Raw genomic sequence first — 12,293 nt, 5'->3', positions numbered from 1 at the left:
TAGGGGAGGCTGGGAGGAGAGAGGTTGATGCTAGGGGAGGCTGATACTGGGGGAGGCTGGGAGGAGAGAGGCTGATGTTGTGGGAGGCTGGGAGGAGAGAGGCTGATGCTGGGGGAGGCTGGGAGAAGAGAGGCTGATGCTGAGGGAGGCTGGGAGAAGAGAGGCTGATGCTGGGGGCAGAGAGGCTGATGCTGGGGGCAGAGAGGCTGATGCTGGGGGCAGAGCTGATGCTGGGGGAAGCTGGGGGTAGAGAGCTGATGCTGGGGGAAGCTGGAGGGAGAGAGGCTGATGCTGGGGGAGGCTGGGGGGGAGAGAGGCTGATGGCTGATGCGGGGAGAGAGGCTGATGCTGGGGGAGGCTGGAGAGAGGCTGATGCTGGGGGGGCTGGGGGGAGAGAAGCTGATTCTGGGAGAGGCTAGGGGAGAGAGGCTGATTCTGGGGGGGGCTGGGGGGAGAGAGGCTGATGTTGGGGGGGCTGGGGGGAGAGAAGCTGATGCTGGTGGAGAGGCTGCTGCTGGGGGAATGGAAGACAGGGGCCAATGCTAGAGACAGAGGACAAGGGTTGAGGGATAGTGCAATGACAAAATCGATGGGGTGGAGTGTAAGGACTCAGAATGAGAGGGGGGCAGCATTGGGAGCTCATTAGGGAGAAGGGTGTGGGCTCAGTATGGAGTGGAGCAATGTAGGGAAGTTAATATCAAGAGTGGGGTAGTGTGTGTGTGTGTGGGGGGGGGGGGTGTCTCAGCATAAGCGCTAGTGTGGTGGTCTTAGTATGATGAGTGGGGCAGCATGGAGGTGTCATTATGGAAAAGAGGAACGCAGCATTAGGAGCTCATGGAGAGGGGCAGAATGCATGGGACATTGTGAGAAGGGGGCAGCATGCATGGGACATTGTGAGGAGGGGGCAGCATGCATGGGACATTGTGAGGAGAGGGCAACATGCATGGGACATTGTGAGAAGGGGGCAGCGTGCATGGGACATTGTGAGGAGGGAGCAGCATGCATGGGACATTGTGAGGAGGGGGCAGCATGCATGGGACATTGTGAGGAGGGGGCAGCATGCATGGGACATTGTGAGGAGAGGGCAACATGCATGGGACATTGTGAGAAGGGGGCAGCGTGCATGGGACATTGTGAGGAGGGAGCAGCACGCATGGGACATTGTGAGGAGGGGGCAGCATGCATGGGACACTGTGAGGAGGGGGCAGCATGCATGGGACACTGTGAGAAGGGGGCAACATGCATGGGACATTGTGAGGAGGGGGCAGCATGCATAGGACATTGTGAGGAGGGGGCAGCATGTATGCGACATTGTGATGCGGAGGCAGCATGCATGGTACACTGTGAGGAGGGGGCAGCATGCATGGGACATTGTGAGGAGGGGGCAGCATGCATGGGACATTGTGAGGAGGGGGCAGCATGCATGGGACATTGTGTGGAGGGGCAGCATGCATGGGACACTGTGAGGAGGGAGCAGCATGTATGGGACACTGTAAGGAGGGGGCAGCATGCATGGGACATTGTAAGGAGGTGGCAGCATGCATGGGACATTGTCAGGAGGGGGCAGCATGCTTGGGACATTCTAAGGCGGGGGCAGCATGCATGGGACACTGTGAGGAGGGGGCAGCATACATGGGACATTGTGAGGAGGGGGCAGCATGCATGGGACATTGTAAGGAGGGGGCAGCATGCTTGGGACATTCTGAGGCGGGGGCAGCATGCATGGGACATTGTCAGGAGGGGGCAGCATGCATGGGATACTGTCAGGAGGGAGCAGCATGCATGGGACACTGTGAGGAGGGGGCAGCATACATGGGACATTGTGAGGAGGGGGCAGCATACATGGGACATTGTGAGGAGGGGGCAACATGCATGGGACATTGTGAGGAGGGAGCAGCATGCATGGGACATTGTGAGGAGGGGGAAGCATACATGGGACATTGTGAGGAGGGGGCATCATGCATGGGACACTGTGAGGAGGAGGCAGCATGCATGGGACACTGTAAGGAGGAAGCAGCATGATGTGAGGACAGTGTGCAGATCATATTTCATAATTGAGGAAGGTGTGGTGGGTATAATTTATAAGTGAGGGCAGTGTGGTGTTTTAGCTTATTAGGGGCAGTGTGACAGTCACAGTATATAAATGGTGATGGTGTGGTGGGAATATTTTATACTCATGCTATGTTTTGATGTGCCTGTGGTGATCCCCATTAGGGGGGTTAGTGCCCTTCTTTTCTCATTGATACTTTTTCAAGTGTTTGACAGAGTAGATCTGCCTTAAACAGATGTCGCGTGCGAAAGCTCATAGTTTTACGTTGTCACTAAGGGGCGCGACCACTTAAAGTGCCTAGGGCAGCATGAAGGCAAAATACAGCCCTGGCCACACAGAGCAGGAAAATGCGTAGATCACCCTTTGTTGTCACAAAATTAACATCGTAGTCACATGGGCATGCTGACAAAAACAAATGAAAACCGAGGCAACCAACAAAAACTGAGGCGAATTTTTACTGGAAAAAATCAACGAAAACCAAAATCAACGATAACTGACGTCAACAAAAACCAAGATACCACTGTATATGCATGTAATGTAGTGTGAATACATTAATATACTCACCTACCGCTGCTCTCTCCAATGTGCAGCACCATTCTGCTGTCTGTTTAGTCATGTCACCACAATTGCAACTATTTGGCTCACTCTATGCTCTATGTGTGACCCAGCAATCTCTTTTACAATGAAAGCCCATAGAGCCTTGTTCTGATGCTCCATAGACTTATAAAAGTCACACAAAACGCAATGACCTAAAGAGTCTGCATAGCAGTGACGTCACTCAGAAGAGGAGAAAAATGGCGCTGGACTCCAGAGAGAGCAGCGGTATCTGAGTATACTAATACACTGACACTACATTACATGCATATACACACATAATAAATGAATAAACAACCTTTAATGGGAGGGCTTCTTTAAATAATTTTTTTCCATTGAGTTGCTGAGATAGGGACTCCTGATTTTTACAGTGCCATATATGTAAATCTACCTTTCAAGCATGGGGATGATAACTGAGGTTCTTTTCTGTGATGTTTACTTTTCTCCTCTATGGTACTGCCCAATCAAAAGAAGGCAGCATCAGACAAGAGTTGAAAAAGCAAGCACCCACAAAGAAGGTAAACCAGAATTTTTAAGCCTGACCTCTTGCAGTTATTTCAGCTCAAAAGAGGAGGAAAGCTGCAGCGGGATCACCATGAGCAGTGAAGATCATCTTGAGAGTAGTTTTTATCACATAAGGAAGGATATCGATGGCATATGCCCTAACACCTATAGATGTCCCTCTAGAAATTTGCGTAAAAGGCACCGTAAACTTCTGAAACCCATATGTCAGCATTGCAGTGGAAAAAAAAACACATTTTAATCACTGCTTCAACCCCTTTTTAGTGAGTTATACAGTTTTAAAAAATGTAATGAAAGGTCCTGTTTTTGAAAAAAAATAGACATGTCCCTTCAAGTAAACAATAACCTGGAAGTATGGCATCTTCTGATGATGCATTCTTTGTAATAAGGTTTGTGTATCACCAATTGCATGACATATTCATGTATAAGGAAATCCCAAACTCCAATGTACGCATTACACATTCCATCATCTACTACATACAATTGACAGGTGTGACAACCATCCAGTTTCTATAACAAAATAAATCCTCAGAATTGTAATTCATCAAATTAACAAATATAATGCTCATGAATAAACACAATATGCACTTGATGCACGCTGAACATTGTGTTTGTTATCTGGGCCATTGAATAGGAAAATTCTTAAAAATGTGTAGGCAGGAAAAGTTCACACTGTTTATTATGAATGCCTGATTTGTGTCATTCAACCCTGTCATTTTCTTTTATGTGTTACGGCAATAACTGTCATGGAAGCTTCTCTTGATGTTGTTCTGTGCAAGTATTTTGTCTATTAAAACCAATCAACAATAACATAAAAACCATATGCCAAATATTGTGTAGATCTCCCTTGTGCCACTAAAAAGCTGTGAGTCAAGGAAAGGTCTCCTCCAGAACTCTGAAAGTGTCCAGTGGTCTTTATGTCCTGCTAGATGGGGCATCCATTGATCAAAATTTTCTTACCAAGACATCCACCAGTTACTGGATTTGATTAAAATCTGAGGAATTTGGAGTCAAGTCATATCTTCTCTGATTAGTTAATACCCTTGCCTTGGGTCTGGAACAGTGTCTAAGTAGGTGGTACATCTCAAAGTAATATCCATATGAATGCCAGGACCTAAGGTTTCCCAGTGGAACGTTACCTCTAGAGCATCACACTGCCATCTCTGACTGGTCTTCTTTCCGTACTGCATCCTAGAGCCATTTCTTTGCCACTCCCATTGCTTCATCATCGTGGTATGATGCTATTGAGGTCATTATAGGCACCTTGTGTCAAGGGTGTGTGCCGCCCCTGCAGCGGATCAAACCGCTCGGATCCGGGGGTGGTGATTACTCGTGGCTCGAGGGTCTCCGGACCCGGGGGCTAGGGGCCACACTCAAATGGAAAAGGGAGTATTTACAGGGAATTTGGTATAGTTCGTGACACCATCCGTGGTGTATGGTAATTGGGAGTACCGCCGCTGCCGTTGGGAGTCCCCAGGGTGATGGAGTGGGGCAGCAAGATGACGTTACCGTCCACAGGTAGGGGTAGGCCCCGAGACTCTGGATGGTGATGCGGGGACGCAGTGCAGGGGTCAGTTGGGTACTCACTCAGCAATGAAGCAAACGCTGACAACAGGGTAAACCAAGTCTCTGACTGCCGTTGCCTCTCGAGGGGAGCTTGTCCGGGTCCCGTCCCCTGCAGCACTGCCTCCTGGCACAAAAGTTTAAATTGTCCATTGTGGCCCAGTAGCTTGGAGCTTTCCAGGCCCCGCTCCCTACTATGGCTAAGTGAAGGAGCCTGCTCTCAGGAGCTCAAGCTTGAGATTTTAGTGGCCGCTTGCTAGGAAAGCCCTATCCCCCTCATTGCGCTAGTGCCGCCGATCTCTGAGCTGGGTGGGAACAGTCCATAAAGGCCCTGTCCTCCGCAGGTTTATTGCCGGGTCGGCTGAAGCTTCTCCCCGATCTAGGGTCCGTGTACCCCGACATGCCTTTGGTCCCAGACCGGTGATAAGACCAGGCTGCTGACCGTCCTCCTTGATGGGTTCCAGGCACCTAGCCTCAATCCCCTGCAGCCAGGGGTCTGGCTCCTCTAGGTCCAGACTACCGTCTGTGACCTAGTTTACTTCTCCCCTGGGAGCTCCAACTCCCAGCTTCCTCAGAGCTCCTCACAGCTCGAGGGCTACCACCTCCCTGTCTGACCCCTAGGTGGGCGGCCCTATTCCTGCTTAAGCAGCCCACTGGTGTGCCTGACAGGGGTGGTGCAAAGTGTATCTAGGTTTATAAATGCTGATGGAGGCAGTACTGCAGGATGGAGACCCAGAACCAAGGGGGTTTGAGTCCAACATGGGAAAGGCAGATTGTGCAGAACCCTATGATGACCTGAATACTCCAGGGCGTCACATTCCGCTACTAAACGTAGCTCGTCCCCAAGCTACAGGACATCCAGAGTTTTATTTTGTAACTGCAAAAGTAAAAACAAATAACATTTTTATTAGCATTTTTGGTTTTCATCCCTTTGACGACCCGAATAGTCCAAGCTGTCACAGGTCTGTCACGTGTGACAGACAGTCATGTGGTTTCTGTCCATAGAAAGTGACAAGGTCTGGCTGTACAGAATGCTCCCTGACATTCCACTGTTCCTGTTGTCCGCATTCATTGGAATAGGTAGCTTTCCTGCTGGATTCATCTCTCTAAATTTTGGACCCAGTAGGAGCTCGACCTCCAACCAGCTGTTTATCATCAGTATTCCCTTAGTGTTTAAATACTCCTTCCTTCCTTTGGACTGGTGCTGGTTATATTTTTCAGTTTCTTGTTGCCTAGTTTGCAAGCAGGTGGTTTGTACTCCTCAGTGGTATCATTGCTGAAAGCTGTGCTGAACTTCTACCTGAGTCATCTAATGAAAACTAGTTCATGCTTTTCCCCCTGTTTGTCTCCCTTGTGTCTTCTATGGTTGTTTAGTGGGGTTGATGAAGACCTCATTGCATCCGGTTTCTATTTCGGGCCCAGCCCTAGATACCTAGGTTCATGTGCGGAACCTATCTAGGGTGGTGAGGGTGAGGGTGGTGAGGGACCCCAAGGACTAGGAGTAGGTTCATTCAGGGGTCACAATTATTCCTTTCGCTAGACACAGGGTTTCCAATCTCTTCCCTTACGCCGTTCGCTTGGTACTTCCCCATACCTAGTGTAGTGTCCCTGAACCCATTAGGGAATTACAAGGTACTGCATCCTGTCAAGGCCTAGACCCAGGGACCTGGAAGTGCAGTGCTGGTAACACCAAAACACACTTTAATCCCAGTTCTTCCCCAATCGCAAGGACTGGTGACAGACTAGAGTTGGACCCAATGGATGGCCACCTAGGGGTGGAGCCGGTCCAGTCCACTAGACAACAACGAGGTGGGAGGGGACGGACATTCAGTCAGTTAATAAGTGGAAGTGAGAGGAGACGGACGTAACTGTACTGACAGAAGAGTGTAATGGTGACCTGAGGGCCCAGGCGTGTGGTTGCTGGTGGAGTACAGTGGAGTACTCCCGGAACCATAGCACCGACGGGGTACAGAGCCCTAGGTCAGGCAAACGCTCCAGGTAGACCTGATAAAATCTGCACAGTGAGGGGACCATCCAGGACCTAACTGACCTTAGAAGTCCGGGGGCACCAGCAGTAACGGGAGAACCAGGGAACGGAACACTGACCATACAGGGTTCCCACTGCCCGCCATACAGACCAGAGACTGAGAGACAACTAGGAGGGGACCTCCAGACGCTCCAAGCCATGGGGACCCTGAGAAAGGTGCAGAGGAAAGAAGCCACCAGGTCACCAAACTGGCACTGGGACTAAGGGGACCAGTGGTGAGGACCAGCCTTCCTCCGGGTACCAGCCATCCAACCGCTGTTAGTAAAGAGAACCAGTTACACTGCAATCCCTTGTGTGGCCTACCTTCTTTCAAATCCATCACCTACGCCCTGGGGCCCTGGCCCTACTTGCGGAGTGCCCAACATCCAGGCTGCCGTCAACATAAGCCACAGCGGAGAGACTGTGCAGCAGCGGTTCTATCTCCATAACCACAACCCGCAAGTGGTGTCACAACATAAACTTTTTTAAATATTCCCCTGTACTTAAACCCCTTTTAAAGCGACCTCCAGGGTCACAGAACCAGGCAATGGCAACCCAGTGACACGTCCCAGTAGTACACCGCCCAGGACCGAGTACCCCATAGCCCTGGGGCAAGTAACTAGTGTGGCACCTTGATTTATGAACAGAGGTCAGCATGAGCATTCTGACCAGTCTGCACTTAAGCTGCCCCATACACAGCAAATTACAATATACTGTTTGTTCTCATACCTTTCATCATAGCCAGAATTTGTCCTACAATAGCCCTTGTATGATATTGGTCAAGATAGACTAGTAGTGATGAGCGAGTACTAAAAAGCTCGGGTGCTCGAAGCTCGGGCCGAGCCTCCCAAGATACTCGTGTACTCGGCCCGAGCACTGAGCCCAATGTTATCCTATGGGAGACCCGAGTATTTTTGTGAAATGACCCCCCGGCAGCATGTAGAAACCCTAAAAATGTCACAAAAGTCTCAGAAGAGTGCTCAAATGACATGGCATCAGCATGGGGAAGACCCCTTGAAGCATTTATCACTCAAAAGTCACAGCTGTGAACAATTTTGTCCAAGTTTTACGCCATTTTTACGGACTCACCAGAAAACCTTCCAAAATGACACCAAAATGAATTTTCATGGCGGAAATGTTAAGGGCACATACCCAATAGTGAGATAGAGCTGGTGTATGTTACTTTTTGAGATTAATACATGAAAGATTTTACATGAAAACCTTGTGTGGCACTCCGATGTCCAAAACGCACGTTTTGTGCTTTTTACTAGCGATGTCGGTCATTTTTTTTTTTTTATTCTATCTCCCTCAGTCCGTCGGTCTGTCTCTCTCTGTCTTGTCTGTCCCCCTCTCACAGTCTGTCGGTCAGTTCCCCCCCCCTCTCTCTTACTTACCGTTCCCCGATCACTGCCGCGGCGCTGCACAGCTGTTCAAACTCCGGTGGCTTTTCCTCTTTTGAAAAAGCCGGCCGCTCATTAATCAATCTCCTATTCCCTGCTTTCCTGCTTTTCGGCGCCTATGATTGGTTGCAGTGAGACACGCTCCCACACTGAGTGACAGCTGTCTCACTGCACCCAATCACAGCAGCCGGTGTGTGTATACTGTGCAGTGAAATAAATAATTAAATAATTAAAAAAAACGGCGTGCGGTCCCCCCAATTTTAATACCAGCCAGATAAAGCCATACAGCTGAAGGCTGGTATTCTCAGGATGGGGAGCTCCACGTTATGGGGAGCCCCCCACCCTAACAATATCAGTCAGCAGCTGCCAAGAATTGCCGCATACATTATATGCGACAGTTCTGGGGCTGTACCCGGCTCTTCCCGATTTACCCTAGTGCGTTGGCAAATCGGGGTAATAAGGAGTTAATGGCAGCCCATAGCTGCCACTAAATCCTAGATTAATCATGTCAGGCGTCTCCCCGAGATTCCTTCCATGATTAATCTGTAAATTACAGTTAAAAAACACACACACCCGAAAAATCCTTTATTAGAAATAAAAAACACTAACAAAGTCCCTCATTACCAATTTATTAACCCTGACAAACCCTCCATGTCCGGCGTACTCCACAGTCCTCCAGCGTCGCGTCGCGTCCGTTTATTTTACTGCACAGTATAGACCCGCCCACCGGCTGCTGTGATTGGGTGCAGTGTGACACCTGTCACTCAGCGTGGGGGCGTGTCTCACTGCAACCAATCATAGGCGCCTGTGGGCGTGGAAAGCAGGGAATATGAGATGGCTGTGTACAGAGCACAGCGCGCCGGCCGGTATAAAGGCTCGGTCACGCTGTGCAGGCCGGCCAATCACTGCAATTCCACAACTAACAGGGCTGTGGCATTGCAGTGGTCTGCCAGCCAATCCCTGCATGAGGGCTGGCTCTCAAAAGAGCGCCAACATGCAGGGATGAAGACCACGAGTAAAGCACGAGTATTGCAAAATTACTCAGTACCCGCCGAGTAGCCCGAGTACAGTGATACTCGTGCGAGTACCGAGTAGTAACAAGCATACTCGCTCATCACTATAGACTAGCTTCCCCACATAACTAAACTACGGGTTTCCATCACCCTGTCGCTGTTTCATTGGTTGCAGCTCATTGGACGGGTACTAACTAACATTGTATACCAAGAACAGCACACAATTCCTGTTGTTTTAGAGGTGCCTAAAGGGGGCTTTACACGCTGCGACATCGCTAATGCGGAGTCGTTGGGGGTCACGGAATTTGTGACGCACATCCGGCCGCATTAGCGATGTTGCTGCGTGTGACACCGATGAGCGATTTTGCATCGTTGCAAAAACGTGCAAAATCGCTCATCGGTGACATGGGGTTCATTCTCGATTATCGTTACTGCAGCAGTAACGATGTAGTTCGTCGCTCCTGCGGCAGCACACATCGCTATGTGTGACGCCGCAGGAACGAGGAACCTCTCCTTACCTGCCTCCCGGCCGCAATGAGGAAGGAAGGAGGTGGGCGGGATGTTCCGGCCACTCATCTCCGCTTCTATTGGGCGGCCGCTCAGTGACGTCGCTGTGACGCCGCACGGACCGCCCCCTTAGAAAGGAGGCGGTTCGCCGGTCACAGCGACGTCGCCGGGCAGGTAAGTATGTGTGACGGGTCCGAGCGATGTTGTGCGGCACGGTCAGCGATTTGCCCGTGTTACACAACAGATGGGGCGGATACCCACGCTAGCGATATCGGGACCGATATCGCAGCGTGTAAAGTAGCCTTAACTCAGTCCTACCCATGACAAGTGGTTTCTTGTCAAAGTTTCTCTGCTTTTTACACTTACACATTTTTTCCTGCTTCCAGGACATCAACTTTAAGAACAACTATTTATTTTCTGCCTTAGGTATCTCACTAGACAATACTATACTTCCCGTTTCAGTGGTTTTAAACAAGTCATGGCTGGAATACATATGAGAGCAGGTCTCATAGCAAAGATCGAAATCTGCACCCTCTCTAAAATGGTGCAAGGATTTGATATTTAATGTTTCTTTCCTCTTTCCATGCTAACAATACAGTTCCTTTGGACTCCAGGGGCAGAAATGTCCAGCAAGAGTTCTCATCTCATCTCCAAACACAAACAGAATAAGATCAACCAAGATGGAGCCCTTTTATCCAGTGGTCCTATAACAGCCCCATGCTTTGCCTCAATGTTTTGAACACACTTAGATAATTACAATATACAACTATGATATTGTGCCACCCCTGCAGCGGATCGAACCGCTCGGATCCGGGAGCGATGACTACTCGTGGTTCGAGGGTCTCCGGACGCGGGGGCTAGGGGCCACGCTCAAATGTAGAAAGGGGTTATTTACAGGGGATAGGTATTGTTCGTTATGCCACCCGTGGTGTGCGGCAATTGGGAGTACCGCCGCTGCCATTGGGAGTACCCAGGGTGATGGAGTGGGGCAGCAAGATGACGTTACCCTCCACGGGTAGGGGTAGGCCCCGGAACTCTGGATGGTGATGCGGGGACGCAGTGCAGGGGTCAGTTCAGTACTCACTCAGCAATGAAGCAGACTCTGACAACAGGGTAAACCAAGTCTCTGACTGCCATTGCTGTGCCGCCCCCGTGCCAGCAGCCGCAGCTGCTTGGATCCGTACCTCCTAAGGGGGGTGGCTCGAGAACCTCCGGACCCGGGGGTCTCGCGGACACGCCGAATAAATGGGGGGGACGTAGATGTACGGGCTAGGCCGTATTAAGTTCGTGACGCCACCCACGGTGTGTGGTGAGTTGGGACGCCACCGCTGCTGTTATGGGGCACCCGGGGAAGATGTAGTGGCAGCTAGATGTTAACCCCTCCGTGGGTAGGGATGGTTTCCCCGGGGCACAGTGTCTTTGTTCAGGGTATAGCGATGGCAAAGGGATGTTTTATTACTCACAGTCAATGAATCACATGAGTCTTTGGTAAATCTAGGTGCTGGTGGCCGGCGCTGTGGCCGGTTGCATTCGGATCCCCCACCCGGGCTGGTGGTCTCTATCCTTTTCCTCTGCACTGACTTTGTGTAAGGTGGACTTCCTAGTCTGGAACTGAGGAGTCCTCTCCCGGCTGGATGTGGCCTAAGGAGCCGTGCCCACAGACGCTGGCCCGTGGGATCTATGGGCCCTGGCGGTGACCTCCTATCCCTATCGGTGGGCTGTTGTCTTCTATGAGGGACTTTGGGTGGGACAGGATCTCTAGTCCTGGCCTCAATCGGTTAATTAACCAGGCCGCTGGTTTCCGGTCCTGGCTTCAGGGTCCGAGTACCCCCCTTTGGGCTGCGGTTTCCGGGTCGGTTCCCAGTGTCGGTACCAGCGGCCTACCACCCTGTCCCGGTCCACCTCGGTTCTGCCGAGCCGTCTTCCCGTCTCCTGCTGACGGAGACCACCGTCTGCCACCTAGCCAAAGGCACCAGGGCTCCTACCCTGGCACCATTCAACTTGAACCTCCTCTGCTGGAGCTACACTTAGCTCCAGCCCACACTCCTCTCAACTTGAACCACAAGCTCCTTCTGAACTAGGCTGCTTGTTTTCCTGCCCCTGGCTGTCTAGACCTCAGGGTGGGCGTGTCCAACCACCTGGTCCAACCCACTGGTGTGTCTATCTTTGTCCAAGGGAGGTGACTAGGGTTTCAGGTCGGCTGTGTGTTTCCTAAGTGAGGGAAGGGTGTTATGCGGGGGCCTATCTGTGACTACCTGGTTTTTCCAGGGCGTCACATTGCCTCTTGAGGGGAGTTCGTCCAGGTCCCATCCCTTGCAGCACTGCCTGGTGGTCCTTAACCTGCCTCCTGGCATAAAACTTTAGATTGTCCATTGTGGCCCGGTAGCTTGGAGCTTTCCGGGCCCTGCTCCTCATTATGGCTAAGTGAAGGAGTCTGCTCTCAGGAGCTCACGCTTGGGATTTCAGTGGACCGCTTGCTAGGAAAGCCCTATCCCCCTCGTTGCGCTAGTGCCCCCGATCTCTGAGCTTCATGGGAACAGTCCATAAAGGCCCTGTCCTCCGCAGGTTAATTGCCGGGTCGCGTGAAGTTTCTCCCTGACCTAGGGTCCATGTACCCT

This window comes from Anomaloglossus baeobatrachus, chromosome 5, assembly GCF_048569485.1.
Source record: "Anomaloglossus baeobatrachus isolate aAnoBae1 chromosome 5, aAnoBae1.hap1, whole genome shotgun sequence".
Taxonomy (NCBI): Eukaryota; Metazoa; Chordata; class Amphibia; order Anura; family Aromobatidae; genus Anomaloglossus; species Anomaloglossus baeobatrachus.
This window is presented reverse-complemented; position numbering follows the sequence as displayed.